This window comes from Tyto alba, unplaced genomic scaffold (assembly GCF_018691265.1).
Source record: "Tyto alba isolate M040663 unplaced genomic scaffold, T.alba_DEE_v4.0 Super-Scaffold_7, whole genome shotgun sequence".
NCBI classification, from domain to species: Eukaryota; Metazoa; Chordata; class Aves; order Strigiformes; family Tytonidae; genus Tyto; species Tyto alba.
The window spans coordinates 38,632,916-38,660,251 of NW_024881328.1; the positions used below are offsets into that span (position 1 = coordinate 38,632,916).

At 48.4% G+C, this 27,336-nt stretch overlaps 1 long non-coding RNA gene across 1 annotated transcript; it reads left to right on the forward strand.

Annotated features, from left to right (window-relative positions):
- The first annotated feature begins 1,781 nt into the window (after positions 1-1,781).
- Positions 1,782-27,323, forward strand: LOC116965503. The gene is made up of 3 exons (XR_004409411.2): positions 1,782-1,854; positions 20,983-21,067; positions 26,495-27,323. It is a non-coding gene; the product is annotated as an uncharacterized LOC116965503 (long non-coding RNA).
- Positions 27,324-27,336: the final 13 nt, after the last annotated feature.

Below are 27,336 nucleotides of genomic sequence, written 5' to 3' on the forward strand. Positions count from 1 at the left end.
TAAGCAAGAAAGTTAATTTCATTTTTCAAAGACTGTTACTGGGTGAAGAAGAGCCATGCAAAGGAGAATTTGTGGGATGGGCCTTCTCTCTAGCAGATTCATGAGTGCCTCGCATTGATAAAATTATTTTACTTTTGCAGAAGAAAGTTTTAGAAACCCAAACAAGCTCATCCCTGCCTTAAAAGTAACATCCCTATTCTGTTAAGCTCTAAACTTTGGGCTGCCAATGTAAACGCATTTTTGTAGACTTCAAATTAATGGTGATGGAAGGACTAAGCCATGCCCTGCCTCAGCTTCTTCCATGGCACAGCAGAAAGGAGTGCAGCAGTTTGCAATGCGGGATGGTAGCAGTTCTGTTCCTGGGGCTTTGCACACTGACTGGACAGGACAGCTCGTTTTGCTATTTGTGTCATCTTTGTGTCCCTGTCCCCAGTGCACTCAACAGGTGCCCAGCTTCCTGTGACGTGCCTGGCAACTGGTTTTAAATAAAACAACAGTTAGCAAACATGGCACATTATGGATTTGAGATTTCTGGCATATAACAACTGACCCCATCCCCCTGCTCTCTGTTGTCTGGATTCTCCTTCCATCTCCCATATGGAAGCTGCAATTCTCCCTTCTTTTTGAACTTCTTCTGGTCCCAAATTACTGCACAAGCCTGATGGCTTTTTTTCCTCTGACATCAACCCCAATGGTCTTACTGATATAACACAGGTGAATTATTTCTAAAGGCCAACTTTAGCTTAAAAAGGCTAATCTGACAAGGTGTCCTGTATAGTCCATGGAGGAAAACTTAGACTCTCCCCAGGGAGCTCAGCGGGGAATGGGTTGTTGTGTTAATAGTTACCTTGTTAGTCCAATGCAAGAGCCTCTTGCGTCCATTCTGAACCCACCTTTGAAAGGCCTTATCCTATCCATCACAGAATTAGACAACAGAATTTTTACCATAGCTGAAGGCTGTTACTGAGTCCTGTCTCAGTTTTACCCTTTTAGGGTAAATTACTCAAGTTCTTGCAATCCTTTACACATAAATTTTGTTTTCGGGACATCTGATCCTGTTCAGTGCTCCAGTCTAAACTCTTCCCAGATAACATCTTAATTTCTAGAAACGCAGAGCCCAAATGTGGTGCTTCACCAAGGCCTTCTCCCTGCTGAAGAGAATAGGAAGATTGTTTCATGTATCTCCCAGGCAAAATGAGCCCTCAGTCCTGTTAAAGAGCATTCTGGAAGTTGGAGCTAGAGCTCTCATTTCTCAAATAATTTTCAATTCCAGATCTGTTCTCCAAAGGATGTGTTGCTGTTCCTTGATTGGCATCATCTGCAGACTTAATATGCACGCTCTCTGTTTTATCACCCAGATCATTAGTGGAAGTGTTGAATAGTCTTAGACCCAGGGCAGCTCCCCGTGGAACGTATGGGTCCATGCTGCTGTTTTGATGCTGAAACATTGATGACTGCTATCCAAGTACTTTTGCATTCTCCCTGCAATGTGAAATTCCCTTGTTTCCTTATTCAGCTGTGAGACTGCTATAAAAAATAATGTCTGAAGTCAGGATATGTGACATCTGCTGCTGTTCTTCTACCTACAAAACCTATCACCCTCTCACAGGAAAAAAAATTATTTTGGTTTGGCACAATTTGTTCTTGAGAAATCCATGGTGGCTGCTGCTCAAGTCCTGCTTTCTCCTAGGTGCATACATGCAATGTGTCCAACTATTCATTCCAGTTTTTTTTTTTTTTTTTCTTTTCCCAGGATTTCATGTTGCTTCTGTTTAATTTTTCCTTCCGGAGAAGGAGCCAAAACCAAGAGCTGTGGATTTTGAGAAGTGGACACGGATGATGCCCATCCCACATGTGAGTACCGTTTGAGGTAGGGGGAGGGATGGTTTTGTGTGAGGATCTGAAGCAGAAGCTCTCTCCTTGAGTCTGCCACATTTCCAGGATGACAAATTTCAGTGACCTGAGGCTCTTTGCAAGGTTTGCAGATAGGCCTTCCCTACTCACGCAATTCTCACTAATGTTTTTAGGGTTTGTTTTTTTTTTTTTTTTTTGCACTTGCACCGTGACTGAAGGACTACTACTGGCTCAAGAGCTCAGAACTGACCCTGATTTTTAAGTGTGATTTGGTTTCAGGCATAAACTTTACAGGCAGTTAGAAAATGAAAGCTATCTGTTAGAGAAAATGGTGGTGTTTTCTCTCTTTTCCTCAATTCCCTCCCCTGTAAACGAGGTCAAGAATGTTATGAAGCTAACATCATTAATGGTTGCAAAGTGTTTTGAGATCCCTGAATGGAAGGGCTTATATAAGTGGGAAAGTCTTATTAGGATAATTATAATTGCCAACTGTACTGGCACAATATAGATCACTTAATGAGTTATTTGGCTTTTCTTTTCTCTCTCTCTCTCTCCCCCCCTCAGCTCCCCAAAGCAACATAAACAGACTGATTTTAATTGGCAACTTTCATTTCTAGCAAATGGATTTTTCACTGAAGTTCAGACTCAGCAGCAACATTCAGAAAATGCAAGTTGGTTTCAGATCAGTTGAAATTTGCAGGGCCACAGTAAAGAGGAAAGTCTCTATGCTCTTTGAACTAGAGAGCCTGAACATACTGAACGCGCCTTTTGAATTATGAGCACTTCTCTCTCAATTACCCTGCAGTGTGTTCACCGCAAGAGCTGTGCTCAGCTGTTGACAGATGCATGTGACTAATATGATGAAGGTGAATTGATGACCTAGGCTGGCGACTAACATGATATAGCTAATGGTCTCCACGGAGGAAAAGAAATCCCCTTTGTAGTTTGACCTCTCAGTGCTGTGATTTACTCTCTTGGTTGTGCCAGCATTTCACTTGTGTTGGTTTGAATGTGTGGTCTTCTGGAACTCACCCTGAGATGGGAAGAGGAAACCAGTTCTTGCCGGCTTATTAGGACTGAAAGGACCATTGATAATCAGCTAACTTCCTTCCCATAAAACTTTTTCTCTCAGCTGCAGTAACCACTCATGTTCATCCCTGTGACTGAGAAGTGGCTACTTAAAGCTTTATAGAAATGGATTAAGAAAACTATTAAGATGTAGGAAATTATGATCTCCTTTGTAGGTGTTACTGCCTTGCAGTCAGTAATATCAATGCCTAAGTCAGTAGGGGTTTACTTCTTGCTGAGCGTTGAAAATTGTATCTAATACACAATGTAGACCCATTTGGGAATGACAAGTGTGTTGACTGCTATAGAACACATATGCCCTTTCTTTCCTTTCTTACTTCTTGTGGGATTCCTTAGAAGTGGTCCCAGAGGTTGTTTGCCCATGCACTGAAACACCATGCGTTTAATTTATACAATTGCCATAATAAATAATGCAATACTTTATTATTATTACCGCTATATGATATTTAGTTGGAACTCATACCTACAGATCTGTCCCTTTTTGCTAAATGTTTTTCAAATATACAAGGAGTGACATGTCCACTCTTTTAAAACAAATAATGTAGCACAAGAGGTTGTTGTCTAGCTTTTCAAATTCACCTTCATTCCTGCTGTCAGCATGGGGGGGAAACACAGCTCTCTCAATACAAACCAGGGGCTCCTGAATCCCGGCATCAAGGAGCAAGTGTCTTTGCTCAGCTGTGAAACCAGGGAGGGATTGGTCTCTTGCTTAGCCATCACTTATCTAAGCTTAATGCTCAAGGGGCTATGAAAGAAATCCTCAGTGAACAAGAGCAGCCCAAAGGACTGTGCAGCCCTACTCTGCCCATGTTTAACTGCTGATCTGAGAAACCCTCGTGGAATACCACAAGGTGAGATGACGTGCAAATGGGTATCTTTATGGCAATGTCAAAGCGTGGTGATGATAGTTTTTTGCATCATGAGTGAGTAGTGTGGTGTAGCCCCATGGCACTGTGTTCAGTTATCAGGAAGACAAGTCCCAGTACCTATTTGCTGCTCTGTCAGTATTTTGTTCTACACATGGTGATGACCATACTACTTAGATAGCAACAAAACAAAGCCACAGCTACTGCTCTGTTCAACTTTCAAGAGTAGCTGAAGGTTTTCTTGCGCTATTCTTTAGGATGTCATGTTTCCCTCTGGATAAATCAGAGTGGACTCTATCATGCCTTTAAAACTGGGGGGGATGTCAGATGTATAAATCCTGAATTGCGCCTCGGGGTCGTTCTGAAGCAGAAAAACGGGCTGAGTTCTGCTGGTTCCCCGTCCCACCCCCCATGCACTTGGGGGAGAGAATTGCTTACACTGTAGAGCTGCTGTCAGGTTTGTCCTAGGACAAGTTAAAATTTTTAAATATTACTGCCATCCTTACTAAAGATAATGCTAATGTTTGGAGCCCCTGGAAGCCTTTAGATAAATGTACTATGTCCATATTCCCTGCCTTGAATCCAAAATGGTACAGCAGGTATCACATGCTGTACAAGACTATCAGCTGTAGTCTTGCTACGGCAGAGCCCTGTTGTATGTCTAGTTAGCTTTGTATCTCACTTGTATATATATATGTGTGTTACAAAAACTACTCTGACATGAAAGCCCCAGAACATCACGGTGTCTCTGAGGGAGTGCTGCCTCATCTCTGCTCTCTGTTCAGCCTCAGACTTCCCACCTTGTGCTTAATAGTCAGTGTAATGTTCCTGGTCCTCCTGGGCTCCCTTAGCAGAGTCTAGCTGAACATTTCGGGTACAGCTCTGGGCACTCTTGCTTTGTGTGCCTGTTTGTGCAGTTAGCTGTTGTGCCGTCTAAGCCCGGGGCCGGGGAGATGCCAGGTGCTGCAGCACGCTGCTCTGCAGCAAGCCCCAGTCGTGGTTTGGTGCTGCCCCAACAGCCTTATCTCCCTCTAGACCTCCTCAGCTCGGTACAGCGTCCACAAGGCAGGCCAGTGAAGAGTTCGGGTATCTTGAGATACCCAATCTGACGTGCCCTTGTCCTGGTCAACCATGCCAAAGAACAGGAGGAAAAATAATACTAAAAACTTCAGTTCTGTTTGTGCCTCAGAGGTGTGATCTCTGCGTGCACAACATGGTTTTACCCTCACTAGGACAGGTAACAACAACCAGCCCAGAACCCGGCTTGCTTCTTTGGGAGCTTCAGTCACTGTTTTGTTTTCTGTTACTTGTCAAGCTGTTTCCATACAGACTGAGAGCATCAAGGTGGGATGCAGTGCCATACAAGCATCAATAGCAACACTGTGCTTGGCACAGGGAGCATTTCTTTGTATGAGAGGTTGCTGGCTGTGGTTGACAGCGCTCATTTTTTTTCCCAGGGAAATGTTATTTTTAAAAGCCTTGCCCTTCAGTTAAAACAGAAATTGTTAATATTGAAAGTACATTACAGTTTTTAGAAGCAGAGGGAAAAAATGCTTAGAATGGCCAGCAGTGGCATTTTCCACTGTAACCAGTGCCACCAGTCTCTGTGTTGAGTACATTTCCGTTAAAGGCTTCATCTCATGCTACCTGACGGCTCAGCATCGTGGAGACCTGCGTGGCAGAGCAGATTGCTGTGGTTACAGGCTCAGTGCCGTTCCTGGGGACTCTGGGTGCTGGGAATGAGATCGAGGAGGCATTTATATAATTTTGGGAACATCCTGACATTCTGCCTTTTCTTGGCATGAAATATTCTCATGCCCTTAAAATACTGTTTTGTGGGGTTTTTTTGTTGTTGTTTTGTTTTGGTTTTTTTTTGTTTTTAACACCATAGTTCTTTCACTGAGGACTCTAATGCTTTTAAAGGAAGATTTGATTTCTGCTGTTCTGATGAGGTGATGTATTCATAGCATCCCTCCTCACCTCTTTCTCCCAGCTTTTGTGGCCTTTAAAGAAGGAATTGGACTAGGACTGTGCATCAGCTGTTGGCGAGAAAGGTGCTGGCGAGTGGCAGGTCCAGGCAGTCCTGCCTGCTGCTGGCCAGAGGCTGCCTGGAGCAGCAGTGGGAAAATCTCTTGACAAATAGTGAATATATCATAAAATGGAAGAGAACTGACATAATTTACTGGTTCAGTGGGATCCAGCAAACCCTAATAGCCCCAAAATGGGAAAGGAGAAGTTCTGAAATTTAAAATCTTTCTGATTTTCCCCTTTTTATTTATTAATGATACGGAAATAGGAAATGCTCAGCTAGTTTATTCCAGTGGTTTGCAGACAAAGCTTGTTCATTGTTTTGCTTTCCTTTCAAAAAGGCATTTCTTTATTTAAATATTGACCTACCAATGCAAGAGGAAAAGAGGTTTAGAAAAAAGATCGATAATCTGAAAATGAGATGAAGGATTTTGTGTTGGACTGAATGGAGCATTTTACCCAAAATGACATTTTGAGGGTTTTTTCCTTTTGTTGGCTGAAAGATATTTTTATTTGGACTGGAGTTAATTGTTTTGTTTTAGCATTACAAACTGCTGCATAATTCCAGAGAGACACAAGCAGGGGAGACTCCAATAATTGTTTATTAGCTATGGACAGTGAAGCTAAGGGTATTAATTCTTGGACTCGGGATTTTTTTCTGCTATTTTCCTGTGCTTTCTGCATTTTGGCTAATCTTTGCTTCTTGCTCCCTTGCATTATCCCTCCTTCTTTAAGCAACCCTTTAATTATGAATCTCAGGGCATTTTTTTTTGTTTTCTCTGTGTTTGTTTCTTTTATTTTAATTGCTCCACCTACGAACTGTTGAACCTCTTCAGGTGTCACCAAGGAGAGGGAGACATAGATGGGGACCGGGCCAGCAAGTGCTGCAGGCCCATCTGCAGCGTTCCTGAAGGCGTAGCAAACAGGAGACGTGGGCTTTTAAAGTAAGAGAAATGATGATCAATAGGTGTGTATTGCCAGGACACTTAGGTGCCAAAATTCAGTTTAGGGCAGTATTATGCCGACGACTAGTGCAAGAAGTAATCCCTGCTGTGCACTCCTTGTGGCCTAGGTAGACATGCTGGGATAAATAGGTAAAAGCAGCATATTTGGCAGGTCTCAGGTGGAGTTGCAGTACCAGGAGATGGAGGCGCTTGCTGGGAAGCGGGGGGCTGTCGGCAGTGTGACGCTGGCTGCAGGGACCCCAGTGTGTGCCCGTGCAGTCAGAAGGGATGGGGGACCGGGAAGCAGCTGCGGGAGATCCCCGCTGCCCTCACCGGTTGCAAGCAAAAAAGCCAGAAGGCAGCGTGCCACTTCGTACAGTCAGCCTGCTGTTATCCTGATCTAGCATGACAAATTGGTGTTCCCAGAGTGGCAGCAGAGTAATCAGACTGTGACAAATGGTTTACTTAGAGCAATTTGTTTTCATTTTACCAAAAATTTCCGCAGTCTTAACAAAAGTTTCCCCCCTGCCTCCTCACTCCCCCTGCCTCCTCCTTCCTTTAATGTCATTTGCATGATGTTGAGAGAGGGACTTGGACCTGACCTGTGTCTGAGAGGGCAGCGTGGCAGCAAGGAAATCACGTTTCTGGGGACCCCGGGCTCTTTTCAGCTGGAAGTGGTTGCTGGAGCCAGTGTGCTGGTGAGCGTGAAGCTCCCCCGCCATTAACCAGAGGGCTGTACACGTGCTTTTGCCTGCGTTTCTCACATGGGCACTGAGCTACCTCTCGCCTTTCGCAGGTTGGTTCCTGGTAGATGAAGGGTGTGTGGGAGCACGGGTTCCCCTGAGGGTCCGAAAAAGGTGACTGTCAGTCTTGCACCTTTCACAATTACTAAAACTGAAGCACAGCCCCATAGCAGTGGTATAGCTGGGAAAGGGGAGCTGTGTCAACCTGAAGCACTGCCAGCCACATCTGTCCCGTGGGTGACAGGGCAGCTATGCAGCCCCGTCCCTGATGGTGGCACAGCTGGATCCGTCTGCTTTAGCACACTTGCAAAAGCTAAAGAATAGAGAGAGAAGTGGAAAACTGCTAAAAAGGAAACAATGCCAAAAGCTGACTAGGAATTGGAGAGCGTTTGAGTCCCTGTTGTGACAGTGCTTCCAGCTGGCCCTGGGACGGGGACCTCACTGCCTTCCCCTGCTTGAGTCTCAGCCCAGCCTTGCACAGGGCTCTTCTGTACTCCGGTGCCACTACGAGCTTCAAATTTGGATGGGTTCACCTGCTTGACTCTCCTGGCAGAGAGATGAAAAATGGGTAGACTCTGCATTGCCTGTTTAGCAGAACTTCAACCTGCCCTGTGAAGTAACTGCCGTGAGACTGACCTAGGCGCGGGCTCAGCTCAGGCTGCTCATCTTCTGCTTACTCCAGTTGCTCTCATTTATAATTACCTGCTGCTTCCAAGTGCAGTTCTTGCAGTTTCAGCAGCCAGTGCTTTCCATGGGCTGCAGGAAAGGGAGATCAACACCTTGTGTAAAATAAAAGGGCAGTGCTATGTGGGGGCTGGAGCCAGGGCCTCCGTGCCATGGCCAAGAGGTTGTGAGGGCAGGGAAGATTTAGGCTGGTGACAGGGGACTCTGATGCAGTTGGCCTTTAGACACGGGTTATTAGATGAATACTGAGAGTGCCCCACCCAATACCATTCTGCAAAATCATGCACCGGGATCAGCTTGGCAGCGGACCTGGCCAGCAGGCCTGTGCCATCCAGCTCTTTTTCAGTTCTGGCTTCTTTCCTGCCTGGTCTTTTCTAAAAATGCGTCGCTGCCCAGGGCAGAGTACCTGGAGCTTTGCAGATGTGACACGTGCTGCTGCACACCTTTGAACCCCCACCAAAGCCAGAAAAAATTATCTGGGGCCTTCTGGGGTGCAAGCCTTACTTCTAGACAAATGGTGGGCCTGGAGCTTTAGAAGGTGAAGCGATGGAGTCAAGGATTTTCTCCATTATGCTGCCTGCGGCTGCTACTTTTTTATATCTGCATGCAATTGTTTAAAGATTACCTCAGTGCAAGCCAGTGGGATGAAATGCTCAGGCCACTCTCGTATGGGAGGTTAGACTTAACAGTCTGTAATAGTCCCCTTTGACTCCGAGGTCTGCCTGTAGCCTCAGCAGCTTGATTTGGCAACCTGCTGCATTAGGTGCCGGTACTACATCTTGCATCCTTGTGCTACTGCACAAATACTCAACAATGTGATGCAATTTACTGCTGCGTCCCCCACCAGAGGCATCCATCAAGGTCTCGGGAGCAGCCAGCCCAGCCCAGCCCTCTTCCTGCACTTTGTCACAATGGCAGCTGTGTCTGAAAATAGTGCCGTGCCACTTAGGGAGCCTGGCAGTCTAATGGCTTCCCTTAAATGACATTCCCACTCTGTTGGCAACTTTGCTCTTTGCAGAAGCCCTTGGAAATAGCACAGTGGTGTGTAACTAACTGATGCCCACTGGAACGTGTCCCTGGCCTTGGGTGGAACGGGCTTTCTGGTATATGCTCATACAACAAAATTACTTAAGTAAAACCATTATCACAACATGGTTTTCCTAATGTATTAGCAAACATAATAAACCAATGGAAAATTACTTTCACTAATCAGACATCCATAAATAGACTCAAATAGTATGTTTGACTCTCTATCGGAGTGAATAATTTATCAGCTGATTAAATCTGATCATTTTGTACAACCTGCCAGTAGTTTTCCGGTGCATGTTTTTACGGTCCATATATCTCCATTAGACTGACGGATTTGGGTGGTTCAGGATGGTAGTAGTCATGGAAATGCCATGTGTAAGTAAATAAAGCCAGATTTACAGCACTGGGGCACCACTCTCAGATAGCTAACATGAAAATGGGGTGCCGTTACGTGTTTGAATAATAGCTGCTCTATGTCTCACAGATGGTTTCTGAAGACCTAGGGAGAAAGAAGAAAAAAACCCAAACCCTCAACTGCCAAATATAACCTTCCCGATATTGCCGGCAGGGCAGAAAAGCTGCCCAGAGCCCCTGCAGCAGCTTCTGGGGTTGCTCAAGGAGAGCAGCGGGGTGTGATGGCAAGCAGAGGAGATCACAGCACTCGGTGTTTCAGTCCTGCTTTGTCAGGGGCAGTAAGTCCCAGTGGTGGGCACCCTTCCGACACCATCTTTCAGTCTCCCTGCTCGTCTGCCCATGTCTCCTCTCACTTCCGCACTTGCCTGCTCTCTGCACCCGCTTGGGCATTTTCTGAATGTTTTAGTGTTTGCTTTCCTTCTTTGATGTAAAACACCAGATCTCTTTCACTGTTTGGATGAGAGACGTTTCCCTTGATGACACAGTAAAGTCTATATTTGGCTGCAGAATCCCGCATGGCTGCAGAACTTCCAAAGAGATACAGTTAAAAAGAAATAACAGTTGTGCAGAAAATTAATATAAGATAGCTGCAGATGTCTTAGGCAAAGTCTTAGGGGAAGTGTTGTATTACTGAAGGTCAAGCCGGAGAGCTTATGCCTGTCTTGCTGTGCACGGTCACCCCGTCCTGTGCCACACAGACCTGAGCTGCTGCGTCCCAGCGCCTTTGGAGGCTGGTGCAGGGTGCCAGGGTGCCCTGCAGCAGGCAGTCCGGAGATGGTCAGGATGGTGCCAGGAACTGGGCTGCCGCGGGGCCAGCAAGGGGAGATGGATTCCCCACTCCTCCCATATGTGCAGCTCACATTTAATCTGTGGAAATTGGAGGGTGGTCAGTTGAAAAGGGTGATGACAAAGCTTAATTGCTCTTAACTCTGCAAACAGAATAGGTGTACAGAAAGGCAAATACAGATACTGTCTGGATTTATTTGACTTCTTCCTTCGCACTAAGGGAACGTGCTAACAACCTGTCAGGAACTGAGGAGCTTAGTGTGATAGTCCCAATTCTGCTCTCCTTTGAGAGCTGTACCAGTGAAAATCCTGCTGACTTCCCTAGGAGGAAAGGGAGGAACTTGGCATCAAACAATTTGCAGGGTTGCTAGGCAGTAATTTAAAGGAATTAAAAGGAAAAGTACCAAGGGGATGAACCAGTCAGGCAGAGAACATTGGTAAGGCTAGCTGTGTGTGAAGCAGGGATGATAACTGTTGCCTTTTCCCTTATAACTTGTAGCTAAAACTTCCCATTATTTCCAAAGGCCATCAGTTCAGGTCCTGACTAAGGAAGAAGGAGAATTGAGAGAAAAAGAACAGATTTTTAGTACTGGATCAATACTTCATGCAGATAGAGGTGTGAGTATAGAATAAGTATAAAAAATTATTATATATCCCCATATAAAATTAAACACAAGATATTTACCTTTGGCAAGTCAATAAAGTTAGTGTTAGTGTTGTTACTTTGTGCTGGAAATATTTCCTGAGTCTGTCTCGGAGCGGTGGCAGGTTAGGGCCCATAATTAGCAACATTTTTATAAGAAAAAAAAAAATGCACTTTTTCTGTATTAAATTGCTGCACACTGGGACCGCAGCCTAGATTAGCACAGAGCTGTGAAACCTGGCGACAACCTAGGAAGACGTAGTGGCCTTCTGAAAGGAAAGAGGATCTACATACACCAGGCACACAATCGCCGTTTTTCACCCAGTGACAGTGTTGCTCGTTATTTACAAAGCTAAAACAGTTTTTCCAGCATTTCCTCTTGTCACTCTTCAGGCCTGCCTGGGCCCAGCACAGCCTGGGTGAGAGATGTGGCCAAACAGGGAAAGTATGGCCAAGATTTTGGGTCTGGCAGAGCTTTCTAGTGCTTGCATTTCTTGAGTACGCTGCCACTGCCTTCAGTGGGACTAGCTTTTGTCCAAACCTCTGAGTAATTGCCACCGCTGGCAGCATTATTCTCCTCAGCTACACTCAGCCAAATAACGCTGCAGTGCGGCTCAGGGCTGGCAAGCTGGGATGTGCCGGGGGTGTCGTTTGGAGGCTGGAGCTGTGTCCTGCCTCTTACCAGCCCTCACACAAGCAGGGTTAGCTGAAACCCCAATTCACTGGATCAGGTCTTCTGGGAAAGCACAGAAGTGCTGATCCACCACAGTTTCTGTGCTAGCTTCTTCAAGCTAGCTGGTGATGGTGTTAGTCCTAGCACACACTCCGTGGCTTGTAGAACTGGCCATGTTTACTGCCATACAGGGACTGGTTCTTCCAAAATATCTTTCTTGTCTTGGACTGGACAGCGTGGTTCATCTCTCACCTCTCCCTTGGGGATAAAGCCCAGGTTATACTTGTACAACTGGTTGAATAGAACGGTGTATGGGTGTATGTGCCAAGCTTGTCTTGAAGGATGGCATCAAAATTCAGGATTGGGGTTCACAAAATCCAACGTGTTCTTTGCCTCATTAAATATCAGTCTTGAGGGCGCTCCCTGGGTTTTGTTGTTTATGCATTGCTAAGGTGACATTTGACACTTCAAATAGGAAAGACAAATTGCAGTGTTTGGCAAAGCTGTTAAATGTTCATCAGTTAGTGATGAACTAGTTAGTGATAAGTCTTCAGCTATTTGGGTAATATCCAAAGCAAACAGATAGGGTCAAATCCTTTACCCGTCTGCATCAGCATCCTTCTGTTGACTTAAGTGGGGTTAAGACAATTTACCAGAAACGTATGTCAAAAGAGTACTAATTTCCTGGTGCATTAGCAGCAGGATCAGAGCCTAGGAGAGTTATTTAGCTGTGAATACACAGTATGTTCAGTGCCGCTTTCCTGCAGGCTCCCTTGTGCGTGTGGGCAGAGCTCACTGCTTGCTTGCTTACTCGGTCAGCTCGCTCTTCCGTTTGGACCCAGCATGTGTTTCAGCATTTGTTGTGTACTTTTCTCTTTCAAGCCTAACGTGGCCACCGATGACTTCATGTGCCCCTTTTTTTCCTGCCCCCAGCAGGGAGACCAGGATCTTCTCAATCAACAGTGTTTCATTGTCATAATTCTGAAAACAGAGAGTAGCTGCTGATAATGCTGCAACACTTTCTGACACCGTTTTATATGACAGCATTTGTAGCTGGAAGAGAAGGTGGTGATATCAGTGAGGGAAAACACTAGGTTTTACTTTACTGCATCATCTCACCCAAGGAAGACATTCCTTTTGAAACTCAAGGAAAATGTTGCAAATTACTGTAGCTGTAGAGCACAAAACCTTAGCAAGGCCAAAATAACAAACTCTCAGGCCTGAGTCAGAGGAGGAGGAAGGTGCAACACATCTCCCTATCTCCAGGCTGTGTGGTGGTTGTGGAGAGGTGGACCAGGGAATGGGGACATGGAAAAACGTATCTCATCCCAGTTACACCCCAGTTACCTCTGACCCGAGAGCTGCAGCAGTGCACAAATGTGTTTGTTCCAAAAAGAAAAGCTATGTTTTCAGAGAGCAGCATCAATGCTTTTTCCCACTACTTGCTACAGCAGGGCTGTGGCCTGCCTCTGATATAGTAACAGCTGGAAAAGGAGATTGATGTTTATTTTCATTCATGGCCTAAGGCTTAAACCATCTTCTTCAGTCCTTGTACATTTGTCCAGTATATAATCTACACCCTGGTCACTCTGGTGACCTGTTGATGCCACATTGGCTTTAGTGCAGTGTTGCCATCTTTTAACATTGCTCTAAGGTTCATAGCTGCATGAAGCAGGGATGGGGGATCACAGAAAAGCCAGATTTCCAAAAACTGAAACAGTACATTATTGGAGAGCTCTGGATGTAACCCGGGTAGTGATCAAATCTGTGAGTTTGCTGTTTGAGCCTTTACCCACTGAGATGTTTGAGTATTCCCAGCAGGGAGAAGCAGTGGCTGGGTATGCAATCACTGCATCCTACTGTGTCTCCTAAAGATTCGTGAGCAAACCAACCATCAAATCCGGAGGAGTATAAATAACACTGGAAAATCCAGACAGATACCTTCATTCCCTCCAAAGTGGTGAGGACTGATTGTGTGAAATGTCATCTGAAAGAAAAAACCTTCATTTTTACTATTTATTACAATAAAACTGAAAGCAGCCCACATTGTCTCTGAAATGGGAAGCATGACACAGTCAGTATTACATTTTCTTTCTGGATGCTAGAAAATGACCTTCATAGCTCACTTGAGGCTTTGTCTCTTTAGAGTTATGGGCCATTCCCTTGTTAGTGGTAATAAACTGCATTATATTCCACTTCACAGTGATGGGGTTTTTCTACATAATGCCAGGGAACTTTAAAAAAAAAAAAAAAAAAAAAAAAAAAAAGAATAAAGGTCAGTGAGTTTCAGAATGTGCTTTATTAGAAAGGATATAAAAGGAAAGAGCTCGTATCACTTCTCAAATGATATGTGTTCTATTAATAAGCCATTATGTTTTAAGCACTCTTTGTAAGTGTTGCTCATACGTAGTTTAGGATGTTATTATACCATACACAAGGGTACCAGATGTTCAGCGTGCAGAATGGACTGGGACAAAAATCAGAGGGAGCCACAGAGAGGGTGGCTCTGCTGCTGCTGAGCACAGCCGCGTCGCTTCACCTTGGCCATCTGAGTCAATGGCAGGTCCCAATACCTCAAGCCCTCCCAGATTTTTGGCCCTGTTTTTAAATAACCTTACCGACTAACAGAGACCAGGACACGGTGTTCGTGCAAGCCAAAAACCCTGTTGATGTTAATGCTGTGCCTTTAAATAATGCTCAGAAACCCCCTTATCTCCCCTCTACACTTTTGGCCTGCCGACAGGCCTGTAATTAGCACCGATTTCTCACATCCGTGGATAGATTGGAAATTTGGAAGCACTTAATGAAAAAGGTCGGTTACCTTGACCAGGCTGAAATTGCAGTTAGAGGACATTTACTTGCTCCCAAGGCTGGCAGCATACAAATACATGAATATTAACGTACTGCACGCAAAAATGTGAACACTGTGTTTAACGTTTGCAAGGATAGGACCTTGCCTTCAGAGTGACTCCAGCCCCGGGGGCTTTCTTGTGCTTTGGGGGCATTTCCTCCTAGACTTACTAAGGCAGGGCTTGCACGCAATCCCCGAGTCTAGAGCTGGATGACTCCAGGTCCAAATTAAATAGCAATCCAGATTACCACCCTCCCACATGATCTGAGCCAAAGAGTAGGTCCAAGTCATGTATTTCTTTCATGCTAGGTCCAGCACCTCACCCACCGCAGCTATTGTGTTTGGTGGTGGTGCCGAAGCCTGCGTTTCCAATAGGTTTTGTCTTGGGGAGCTAGTTTCAGTAGCAATCTAGGTGGTGTTTTGGTTTGGGGTCAGGACCAGGGCCTCAAAGGTCACTACCGATTTTGGTTTTATATTCCTGAAACAAGGAAGGGCAGGAAACACCCCACCTGCAATCTTGTGGGCTTTGGGCTGAGTTAAAAAAAAATAACGTAAATAAAATAACACCCTCTGGATACACGAAAGGAGTGCCCCTGCTGCAAGGCACTGGCTGGTTTTGCTCCCGTTGCATGTTTTGTGATGCCTCCTGTTCAGTATTTGTGGGCTGGAGGATGACAGCAGAGGTCAGAGGAGGCTGCTTTCCGAAACCTTACTTGCAGGGTGGGAAGTTATTAAAGGAGTCCTGTGGAAAGAGAAAAAGATACGTGAAGCATAATATGATTTTCTGTCTCTCCCTGTAGTTCATGAGTTTAATGCAGATCTCTAAGATACTGGGCAATAAGTGAATAATGCATCTTTATTTATCTGTTTTAATCTCTCAGACTATGCTAAATTATGACAGAAGTAAAAGAAGAAACTTGCACAGCAAATCCTCTAGACAACTGTTACATTAGGAAAGCTCAGATCCTTTTCTTTCTGAATCTCTTAGGTGAAGCTAATACATAATGGAAGAAGAAAGTCCCTGGTAATAATTACACAGTTTGAGTTGAAGCTTATGATCAGTAGCAGCAGGGATTCTTACAGTAATGTGCAAAGCAACATGTCCTATACTCATAAAAAAACCCCACGTCTTTTAAACATTTATTTTTACTGTGTGTGTTTAATACTCAAAGTGATTATAGCACATTGCTCTTCACCTTAATTATTTGGCAAATGTCATACTGTAGAAGCAAATCCCTTTCTTGCACTTGCAGAGTACCATGACATTCTCATGCTGCCAAGAAGCCCCCACAAGATGCTTACGAGGGCACCCTCCCCATAGCAGAGGTCATGAGCGTTTCATAAACCTTTCCACACAGAGCATCCCTCAGAGATCAGGGAATTATTTTATTACTCCTTCTTTATACCTGAAGAAGTGAAGTACAGAAAAAGCCCCAGATCCCCTAGGGTGCTCAGATGCATAAACCCCGCTGTGACTGAGCTCTAAGTTCATCCCACCTGACTTTCAAGATGTGGCTGACAGAAGGGCTGTGCTGGAAGTTTAGTTACCCTTAACAATCAGTTTTCAACCACCAGACCACTTTGCTGCTTCCCCCATCTGTCCCTCTACAGCCCTAAAGCTGATTTTCCCACCAGTGCCGAGCTGGATCTCCAGCAGTGTGTGGCCAGATTTCCAAAAGGCGTCGGCACCAGTTAATTTGAACATCTGGCACCATTTGAATCTAGTGTGTGTTTGGTTTTGGTTTTTAAAAGAAACTGGGCCGTAGCATATGCACCATGTGTTCATTAGCATGGAAGAAAAGCAAGTGTGATGAGCTACTCTTTACTCTTAGGAGTAAAGCAGGGCAGAGCTTGACTTGCAGCTCAGAAAAGCCAGAGCCGGTGCCTCTGAGATAAGTTGGATGGACAAAGCAGGGACAGACGGGTCATCTTCAGGACCAGCTTCTCTTCTGACTGCTTGTGAAGGTGCCAGTGGTGAGACTGCAGTGATATGGCTAGATCACCACTGGGAAAGGAAATTCAGGACCATCAAACTTGTTGCACGCGTGAAAGTTAGTGCCTGGCTGCTGGTGCTCTTTGCTGTTGTTTACTGGTTGTCATTTACAGAATAGAGCAAATAGAGCTATCAGCATCTCAGGAGATGCCTGATGCCCTGCAAGATCAGGTTCTGGAAATAAGGAATCTACTTTATATCACAATGACTGTCACCTGCACGCTCCGCTCCACTAACTGGATTTATTGTAAGGCTGCATCAAACGAATGGAGTCATAAGTTGCACTGTCCCCAGGGCGACTGAATGAATTAAAATCATAGAATCACAGACTGGTTTGGGTTGGAAGGGACCTTAAAGACCATCTAGTTTCAAACCCCTGCCCCGGGCAGGGCCCCCTTCCCCCAGCCCAGGGTGCTCCCAGCCCCGTCCAACCTGGCCTTGAACCCTTCCAGGGAGGGGGCAGCCACAGCTGCTCTGGGCACCCTGGGCCAGCGCCTCACCCCCCGCACAGGGAAGAATTCCTGCCTTATAGCTAATTTAAATCTTCCCTCTGTCTTCCCTCTCCCTCTCCCTTCCTCTCCTTTCTCTACACCCCCGATAGAGTCCCTCCCCATCCTTCTTGTCGGTCCCCTTTAAGCCCTGGGAGGCCGCTCGAAGGTCTCCCCAGACCCTTCTCTTCCCCAGGCTGAACCCCCCCAACTCTCTCAGCCCGGCCCCCCAGGGGAGCTGCTCCAGCCCCCCCAGCATCTCCGTGGCCTCCTCTGGCCCCGCTCGAGCAGCTCCGGGTCCTTCTGCTGTTGGGGGCCCCCGAGCTGGCCCCAGCACTGCAGGGGGGTCTCCCCAGAGCGGAGCAGAGGGGGAGAATCCCCTCCCTGGCCCTGCTGCCCCCCCTGCTCTGGCTGCAGCCCAGGGCACGGGTGGGTTCTGGGCTGCGAGCACACGGTGCTGCCTCACGGGCAGTTTTCCCCCCACCAACCCCCCCAGTCCCTCTCCTTGGGGCTGCTCTCCAGCCACTCCTCGAGGGCCCAGCCTGGGTTTGTGCTGGGGATTGCCCCGGCCCACGGGCAGGACCTTGCCCTTGGCCTTGTTGAACTCCAGGAGGTTTGCCCGGGCCCCCCTCTCCAGCCTGCCCAGGTCCCTCGGGATGCCATCCCTGCCCTCCCGCCTGTCCCCCACCACACAGCTGGGTGCCGTCGGTGAACTTGCTGAGGGTGCCCTCGATCCCACTGTCCGTGTCACCGACAAAGATGTTGAACAGCGCCGGGCCCAACACCGACCCCTGAGGAACGCCCCTCGTCACTGCTCTCCTCTTGGACATGGAGCTGTTGACCACAACTCTTTGAGTGTGACCATCCAGCCAATTCCTTATCCACTGAGTCGTCTGTCTGTCAAATCCACGTCTCTCCAATGTAGAGACAAGGATGTCATGTGGGACGCTGTCAGCTGCTTTGCACAAGTCCAGGTAGATGATGTCAGTCGCTCTTCCCTTATCTGCCAACGCTGTAACCCCGTTGTAGGCGGCCACCAGATGTGTCAGGCATGACTTGCCCTTACTGAAGCCACGTTGGCTGCCACCAATCACCTCCTTATTTTCCGGGTGCCTCAGCATAGTTTCCAGTAGTATATCCAAGACAATGTCAAATGCTGCCAAAAGGTGTTGATATTGGGTTGCTGGAGCTCTGGGCTCTGGCAAGGCCCAAGGAACAGTCTTGTCGCAGGGAGAATCCACAGTTATTCCCAGTAACGGAGGGGAACTGTGTTCCTGTTTCCTTTGCCTTTGCTATCAAAGGGGCACTTTTGAGAATGAAAAGCTTTGTATCTTCAAATTTAGCCTTCATAGGTCTTCCCCCCACTGCTTCAAAATATCAGCTAAATAAAATATAGATCAAAACATGCAGCAAAATATTGTGGGCCCTATGCAGCTCCTGCTGAAATCAGCAGTGACAAAACTCCTTGTCATTCCAATGACATGAGATCAGGCATATGGTTATACATTCTGTTAGAATATCCTTTGTGTGCATCCATGCACGTGCATTTTATGTTACATATGGTTATACAGGTATGTACACCTAGGAGAGACGAGCACCTGTTTATCTACAGGAAACAAATATGTGACTGTGTGCATGTATATGTCTGTGTGTACGTGCTGCTAACGTATGTTTAAAGTGGCATGAGACCAGGAGTTTATGTATCTGTAAAGTGTGTATCCCCATATGTGTATGCGAGAAGCTGTCTGCTTTCAAATTGCAGAAGCCAGTTCTCGATGCAAGCTGTAATGGAAACCTTTGATTTATCAGACCTTCTCTCTTGGCGGCTCTTTGTGTAGGATAGCCGTGTGATGCAAAATCTGGAATTGGTGATGGATTGTTATCTGCTGGGCTGCAAAAAGAAAGCTCTGCATGTAACCCCGTCAGGTACAAGCTCCTTGTGCGATGCTGTTTTATTTTACAGTTGGGCAGCCACCCGAGGGGAAACTTTAATTTGAGAGAGTCTGTACTTAGCAGCAGCAGCCCAGAGCCCTGCCAAGCCCTTTCCATCCACCCCTTTTGTTCCTTTCTAAAAAAAAAAGTTTGGGAGGCCCTTCACAGGGCAGGAGAAGTCAAGGAGGGTAACAGTATATCTGCTCGCAGTGGCAAAGGCCAGCCCAGCTCTTGTCTGACTGCAGCCTTGCGCCGACAGCCTGGCAAATGACCCCTTGCCAGGAAACATGACAGAGGAGAGGGGGTTTGGCACCTCTGCCCTCAAGAACTCAGCTCCTGTGGAGGAACTGTGACCCTGGGGAAGGCCAGGAGCGGGCTCTCTGCCTGGGGGAGGAGCAGGGGTTAGGCATGGGCCTCGCTGCTCGGAGAATGACTCGAAATCAGAGCGAGGTGAGCAGTGCGCCTGGTCATACCCAGGAGAAATCCATCCGTTGCACCCACGTCAGCTGCACCGAATCGGTCACGCAGCCGCAGCCACCCGGGGCTGCATCCCCAGACACAGAAATTACGCAGCCCCGTCTCCAGCAACCCCCTTCTCACCTGATGTGCACCTTCCCTTTCCCCAGCCCCATCCTCTCCTGTTTGTGTACTTCTGGCTCCAAAGAAATCACTAAGGAAGAAACGTTTCTTTTCAGCATCATGCTGACCATCTTTCTCCTCCCCCCAAGCCCTGAAATTAATTAAATGATGTCACGCTTGATTTTATCTGATTTGGAAGCAATTCATCACCCTTTTGCTGGTTCTATTAGTCCAAGCGATCAGCACATTAATTCATTTGTGAGACTAAGCTCAAGGGTAATTACAGTGAGGAAGCTTAATGCCTAAACGTGTTAATGTCTGTAATCAGAACTATTTTCTCAGTGCGGAACAATTGTTAGACAATTACACTTGGATATGATTGCCCTGGTAGGCAACAGACGCTGTGTCAAGAGGGGAATAGCAGAAGCTTGTTTTGCAAGTAGTGTATTATCAGCAAATTTGACTCTCTGCAATCTCTTTTTCTGGATTCTGCACAACGCACCCCTTGCTCAGGTTTTGCATTATTAAATAAGTTGAAAAGTCATTTCTCTCTCTTTTTCAGGCTGGGTAGTTTGGGGCACAGAGGACACAGACTCCTCTGCTTTTTTTCTGACATAAATGTCACAGGCTTTTACTTCTGGTGTCCTGGATTATGTCCGTGGAGAGAAATAATGAATTTAATAGGTGGCCCTTTGCTTCCCAGTAGGCACGTTTTTTTTTTTTGTTTGTTTGGTTGGTTGGTTTTTTCTGTTCAACAATTAGTGTTTTCTGGTCAAAACATGTCTAGGACCATATGGAAGTTAGGACTGAGACTCTCCCTCTTTTGCCCATCTGGAGGACTCTTTGTTGACCTCATGGCAGAGAAGTGTCCTGCCAAGGTGATTCTGGGTTTATTTTAGAGGAAATGTAGCTGTTGATTGAGGGACCCATATGGGCACGGTGGGACCACACAGGCATAGAAGCCTCCCAAAGGGAGGATGAATTTGGTGCAGTCTCTGAGCTGGGTGGTGCATCCAGGCAGAGGGACGTCCAGGAGCCCCGCAAAGTCATTCCTCTTCCTCCCTGGGCAGCCACAGTCACCTCCACTGTCGCCGAGCGAGTCCAAGCACTTGTGCTTTTCAGCTGGGGAGGGATTTCATTCCAGCTCGATCTGGAGGTCCTCCAGCGCGCAAGGCACTGCGCCTTGCAGAAATTCTCGTTTGGGGTAATGTCCCATACACCGCTCCTCTTGAAAAATGCATTACTTGGTATTTGAAGAAAAGCCTCTAGCTGTGCTGGGTGGGCAGTGTCCTCAGAGGCCCCTGTGCCAGTCCTTGGCAGCAATCCCAGCCTCCTGCCACAAATGAGGCAGGGGAGGAAATGAGTTTGCAATGATGTGTTTTGCAGACACGGTGAAGCTTGTGCCGGTGACAACCACGAGAAGAGCTGTCTGCTCAGGTGGTTCCAGAAGGCTGCCTACACCCAGAGGAAGGTAAGAATAAATCTAAAGTTTCTGTTGTCATTAGCGGTACCGATGAAGAACAAACGATTTCTTTTCCTCGAGAGAGCAATCCTCTCTGCTCTCCAGCTGGACTTGCAGAGGGGCTGTGGCAGTGAGCTCCTCCCTTCTCCCCATCTGATGTGACAGGACTGGTATTAGCACCTCCCAGTTTTCTCCAAAGCCTAGGATACAACAAAACCCTGCTGGGGTGACCCCGATGAGGTCTCAGCCCTCTCTTAACAGCATAGGGGCAGGGCAGCTCTGCAGGGGGGAGGGACAGCATGGCCTGGGAAATGGGGAAGCAACCTCTGTCCCAGCTGCTGACCTGCTTCAGCGCGACCTGCTCGGGCTTGTTCCTAGTCTGGCCTGTGGGTTGGTTCACTTGGGAGCTTCCCAGGAGAGAAAACCAGCACGTGCCGAGGGTTTCCTGCAGTGCCCAGCACGCCAGCGAGGGCAGGGACAGGGTGGGAACCTGCCCGGAGGGCGATGAGGGCGACTGCTGCCGCCCAGGGGAGTGGGAGAGCTGGGGTGGGCTGCCTGGGGACAAGACCGGCAAATTTCTCCCACTGGGGCAGCCCCGGAGGCACAGTGGTGGCTGGGTTTGCTGTCTGTCGTCCCGGTGCAGCCTTCTGGGCTCTGGCTGCAGGTTTGCCAAGGAGCATGGCACGGCAGGCAGGTTTTGGCAGAACGGCGTGAAAACCAACACGGTACCTCCACTCTTGAGTGAGTTAAAAAATAATGAAATTCAGGGCAATCTCACATCTGTTCTTGCCCAGCTATCAGGTCTGACAGTAGGGAATGTAAGCACAATAGGATGTTATGTGAAGAGGTCTGAATTTTGCTTTGTTTCTCTTCCTTTATGCTGGAATACCTTCTTAAGCAGAATAGAAAACCCATTTCTCACCCTTTCACGGTCTCCTGGCAGATCTTTGAATATTAATGCTGTCACCAGCTTCCATGAGTTGAAGCGATCTGTGCTGGGTTGCTGAGGGTTGTAGGACACGAGTGACATTCCTCTGCCCCCCCCTCTCCTGTGCAGGCAGCAAGCAAAGCCCCGGGGGGTTGCAGGGGCGCGTCCTGCTGCAACCCAGGGCGCTCGCCTGCTCGGCGGGGACCCTGCCCTGGGAATCAGAAGGTTGGGATTTATTTGTTGGCTCTGGCACTGGCTTGCCAGGGAGGCTTGGGCAAGGCATCTCCTCCCATCTTTCGCCTGCCTCGTGATTTTAATCCAAAATCCCTCCGGTCCTTGATCTGCTGATGAGGTCAAAAGCACGTTAACTCTGTTATTCAGGAAGGCACTGAAGCCTGGGATGGCTGAGCCCGTTGTGCCATCAGAGACCTCCAAATTTTCCCTCTGCTCTCCAAGTTGTAAGGAGCAGTAGGAGACATAGCCCATCCATTTTGTTATGGATGTTACTCCTCAAAATTAGTCCCAAGTTACTGTAGGTACCATTTGAAACTTATGATGTTTGAACAATAGCTTCTAAAATATTCACATACTCCTCCACTTTTTGTCTTTATTAAAAGCTATAGAATATTTCTAATGTGACAGGAAACATGCTCCATTGTTTCTCCACTATATTTGACTGAAATGAAGCTGCTTCCCTGCACAAAGGTACCCACATCTGAGTGGTTCGCTATTCTGAGCCCTGTTAAATTTGGAGTCTCACTTATTTTAACTATTGCAGTCTCCGAGAGCTACCTTGTGAAGTTCTTCCATGCCATTAAAGCTCGATGGGTTTTTACCCCATTTACCAACAGAGACCCAGAACAGTACGTGGATTCCAATGAAACAGAAAATACGATCAAACGAATTGATTAGGAGGTTATTATCTCCATCCTCTCTCCTGCGTTTGGTGGTTGGATGCTTTGAGACCCTTTCTGCCCACAAGAAAGCAGTCTCCTTCTCCCTCACGCGTTTAGCTAGGGGTGACGGGATAACAGACGTAGTAAGAAGGGAAAAATTAAATTTCCCAGGAGATCCCAGAGGCAGAGCTCAGATCCCCGTGCTCCCAGCGAGGCCCGCCGAGCCCTGCGGCGCGCGGTGGGGCTGGCCGGGCCGCGGGGCTTGTGCCGCAGCCCCGTCCCCACCCCGGGCACAGCTGATGCTCCAGCGTCCCCCCGCGGGGAGGGGGCCTCCCCGGGCACCACCGGGGCAGAGCTCTGGAACGCTCTTGGACCTCGCCTGCTGCGTGGGCGTGGGTGCCGCGGAGCAGTGGGGTTTTGCTGAGGACAGACTGGTGCGTGTCGCCACGGTTCAGGAGGTGTTCCTGCCCTGGCTGAGGGAGGGGTAGAGGCCAGGGTATTGCAGCCTCCGGTGTTTCAGCCTCGGCGCTGCAAAGCAAACAGCTCCTGCCTGGATTGATTTACGTTGCGAGCGCGCAGCTGTAAGCCACCTGCAAACTTCTTTGCAAATTTGTTTGGCTGCAAAACCCATCAGAAGAATGAAACCCTTTGCTCACGGATTTCGGCTGCTTTGCCCCTGGTTAGGGCTTACAGAACCAAAGGAAACAGCCTTTTACGGTGCAGGAACTGTAAAGTTACTGAGACCGAATTATTTTTCCTTCTCACACGGCCACGAGCGCTGGAGGACTCCACCGGCACTGGTATAGAATCACCACTGGGCTCAAAATAGCTGGAGAGCCCAGGGCTGCGAGGAGCGGGGGGCAGCAGCGCTTGGCCCGACGCCCGAGGTCTCCCCCAGCCCCCGGGGCCCATCGCTCCCGGCCCCACCAGCACCCACAGCCTGGCGCTCGCCAAAGCTGCCTTAAGGCCTCTGTCCCCGTACCGGTCGGTGTGACGCGGCGACCTGCCTGCCGGCCCCGCGCCCGCCGGGCGCGATGGTGTGGGCAAGCCAGGGCTTGCTGGGTTAGCTTCTAGTTCTCCTGCTGCCCCTGAGGACCTGGGGGCCAGCTCAGGCCACGGTAACCCTGCCGTGGACCAGCACTGGAAAATTACTCAGTCGTTACTCCTACCTTCCAAGCATGATCGTTTTCTCCCTCGCAGTTATAAATACATTCAGTCAAAATGAGCGTGTTTCACTCTTCTCTGTAAACAATGCAAACGCAATGCAAACATTTCACTGTCTGCTGCGTGGTATTTCTGCATAATCTGGCAATCCTGCACAGAGCAGATAAAACGGTAGAGAAAGCAAGTTCTTCCCTCGTTTCTCTCTTCCAGCTAAGACAATGCATCTAACGGCAGGACATGCAATCTGTCTGCCCCAGATACGCAAACATTTCGTGTCTAAGCCTGGCTAATATCACCGCTGCTGGGTCCTGGGAGGCTTTGTGGTCCCCAGTTCCTGCCACAACTCCGGGCTCCTGGTTGGAAGCCATCACCACCCTTGTCAAACACTCTCAATTTTAGCAAATCAGCAAATTCAGACAAGGAAATATTTCTCCTTTCCTGCTGCCCTGCTCTCTCCTCCAGTCGTAGGGGCCACGTTGCCCGGCATGGCAGCGTTGTGGCAGAGGCTGGGCTCGTGGGCTAGTGTCCGTGTGCGGCCACGTGCTCAGGCCCTCCCAAAACACCTCGCTCAGCAAAGTGACTCACCCTGCTGCTGGGTGGCCGTGGCACGCTCAGCATGTCTTCAAACATCCAAACTTACCTTCCTGCAAGCCTGCAGCAGCGAGGCAGCACCCTGGCGGGGGCAGGCTGGGGGTTTCTGCTGGGTTTCTCCGGGCTGTTGGGGCAGCACATTTGTAAATGACGTTTTGCAGACAACGGTGCAGGTGGGGTGGCCTTTGGGTAAGGCTGATGTTGCTGTTCACATTAAGTTATATTGCGTTTGGTCATATTAAGTACGTCTTCATCAGCTGCAGTTTGTTTTCCTTGGTTTGGCAGGATTCGGGGGTGCCACAACTCCTGTGACACAGGAAGCAGGGATGGGGCATCCAGCACAGCTGTCGCCTGGGGAGCCCAAACGTGCCACCAGCTCTGTTAGGAGGGAACAGAAGAAAGAAGCAACTCATCTGTGGGAAGCTGGAGGAGCGAAGGGCAGGCCCCTTCCATCCCCGGGTGCTGCTCTGTGCTCCCCAGAGCCAAGGGTGCACAGGGCTGGTGGCTGCTGACCGACGGGGTGTTTGAGCAGTTGGGGCCTGCCCGGCCGGGGGCAGGGGGAGGGAGGCAGAGAACAGAGACAGACCCAGGTGCCAAAGCAGCAAGTCACAACAGAGATTAGGCTGCTTTTCATGCGGCACAGCTGTTTTCTTCATCCCTCCCGCCCTCCCCTGTGCTCATCCCCTCCCCAGTCCCTGTCCCTGCCTTGTCAAGAGCACACTTTGGTACAAAGATCTGAAAAAACAGGACCATTTCTATACTGTGAGAACAAAAGGTTTCCTTTGTTGTAATTCCTCTGTTCAGCTCTGCGCAAGGCCCTCACACGGGGCACGGCAACACGTGCCCTGTAGGATGGGGACAAAAGCAGAATATTGTGGGGATGGATGAAAGGAAACCATGACTCGTTCCCTTGTTCCTATAATCTTGTTGACTTGCTGGTGCTTTGCAGGAAGCAATTCATACAGGTTTTCTCTGCATAATAATGGTAAAGGCTTTTCTTGGTGGGAAAGAAGCTGAGGGTGGGGGGGTGGGGATTTATCACAGGGACAAACACAGCTTTGGCAGAACCAGTTTTATACCATTTATGCAAAATTAAATGGTCCCTTTTCTGCTTCCCAAATGTTGTCTCTCAGTGGCGTGGCCTTGATTAAGCGTGGTGGAGAGGGGGATGAGAAGGGCTGGGGGCTCGGCGGCTGTGTTAAACTCTTATTTCACTGTTGGCCCATGACGGGGGAGTGGAGTGTGGCAGAGACAGGGCAGCAGCTGGGCTTTGCTGAGACCATCCTGCTACATGTCTTGACTTGATGTTGGTGTTCATTGTTTCGGGTTTTGTTTTAACTTTTTTTTTTTCCATATATGTGGAAAAAAAGTAGGCCTGTGTTCACAGGTCATGATTAGTGTGCACTTGACATCTCTTGGACTTCTGCAGCCCACTGCTGTCCGGCTGCCTCCGCAGCCACGCCGGTGCCTCCAGCATCTGCTGCTGTGGGTGGTGTAGCAACAGAAACACCCACTTCTGCGGGTGGTTTGGTTTGGTTTGGTTGTTTGTTTTTTTTTTCTGGTAAGGGAAGGAGGCGTTTGCCGCTGTTCTGGCTGTTTGTCAGCTGTTCCTTCTGGAGAGGTGAGCAACACCCACAGAGTGGGTGTCCCTGTGGGAGGGGCTGGCTGGCCCCTTCAGCAAGAACTTTGGCAGGGCTTTAACGGTCAGGGTTAAACCCAGCGGTGCCCTGCTCGGGTGTGTGCTACTGCCTGGCAAAAGTGAAGGGCAAGAGGGGTTTGAATGGAGGGTCGCAGACAGCACGGAAACAGTTTTTTAAGTAAAATAAATTAATCTTTTTTTTTTTTTCTTTTTTTCAGGTGTGCCAAAGGACTTCACCCAGCTGCCTGTTTCCAGCAGCAGCATCTCTTGGAGGATGTGGAGGCTCCCTGTGGACTCAGCGGCTCTTCCAGAAGCAAAGTGCTCTCACAGACGTTCATGACTGCCCACACAATTTGTCTTTCTCTCTCTTGTCTCCCAGCACATCATAACCCCCATCTCCTGTGTCATTTTTCTCTCTGGCTGCTGAGACGTTCTGGGTGTTACATGGTGGCCCACGGGCCGGGGCGTCTCCTTGGGGGCTGGAGAGGGCTCAGGCTTCACAGCCAGCGGTCCCCCCCAGGGGATTGAGGAGCGAAGGCCGGGGCTGTGGGATGTTTTTGCCTCCTTTCTGGCCAACCTTCAAAATCAGTTTTTTTCCCTGGAAAGGAACAAGCCATGCCCACAGGAGAACAGCAGGTTACCCCGGCGGGGAGGGTGCAGGGAACGCGGTGGGGTTTGGCACCAACATGCCAGTGTCCCCAGGAATCTGCCTGGGGGGTCCTGTGTAGGGAGCTTAAAAAAATAATAATCACACAGCCTCCCTTCCCCCCCCAGGCTCCGCATACCCCAAACCCAAACATCAAAAAAAAAGAAACCCCTACCCCTATACCCCCCCGCATTTTCAAAAGGATCAAGCCACTGTTGACTTAAGCCAAAGCGCTCCCAGCATTTCAGCTGGCACACGCATTTAGTGAAACAGTCTTAAATGTCTCAGGAGGACGCGGTTCAGCCCCCGCCTTCCCATGCGGTGACAGGACTTGCCACTACAAAGGGCTCAAGCAACGACCTCACCTTATCAGGTAAGACACCCCCCCCCCCCCCCCCCCCCCCCCCGCTGGCA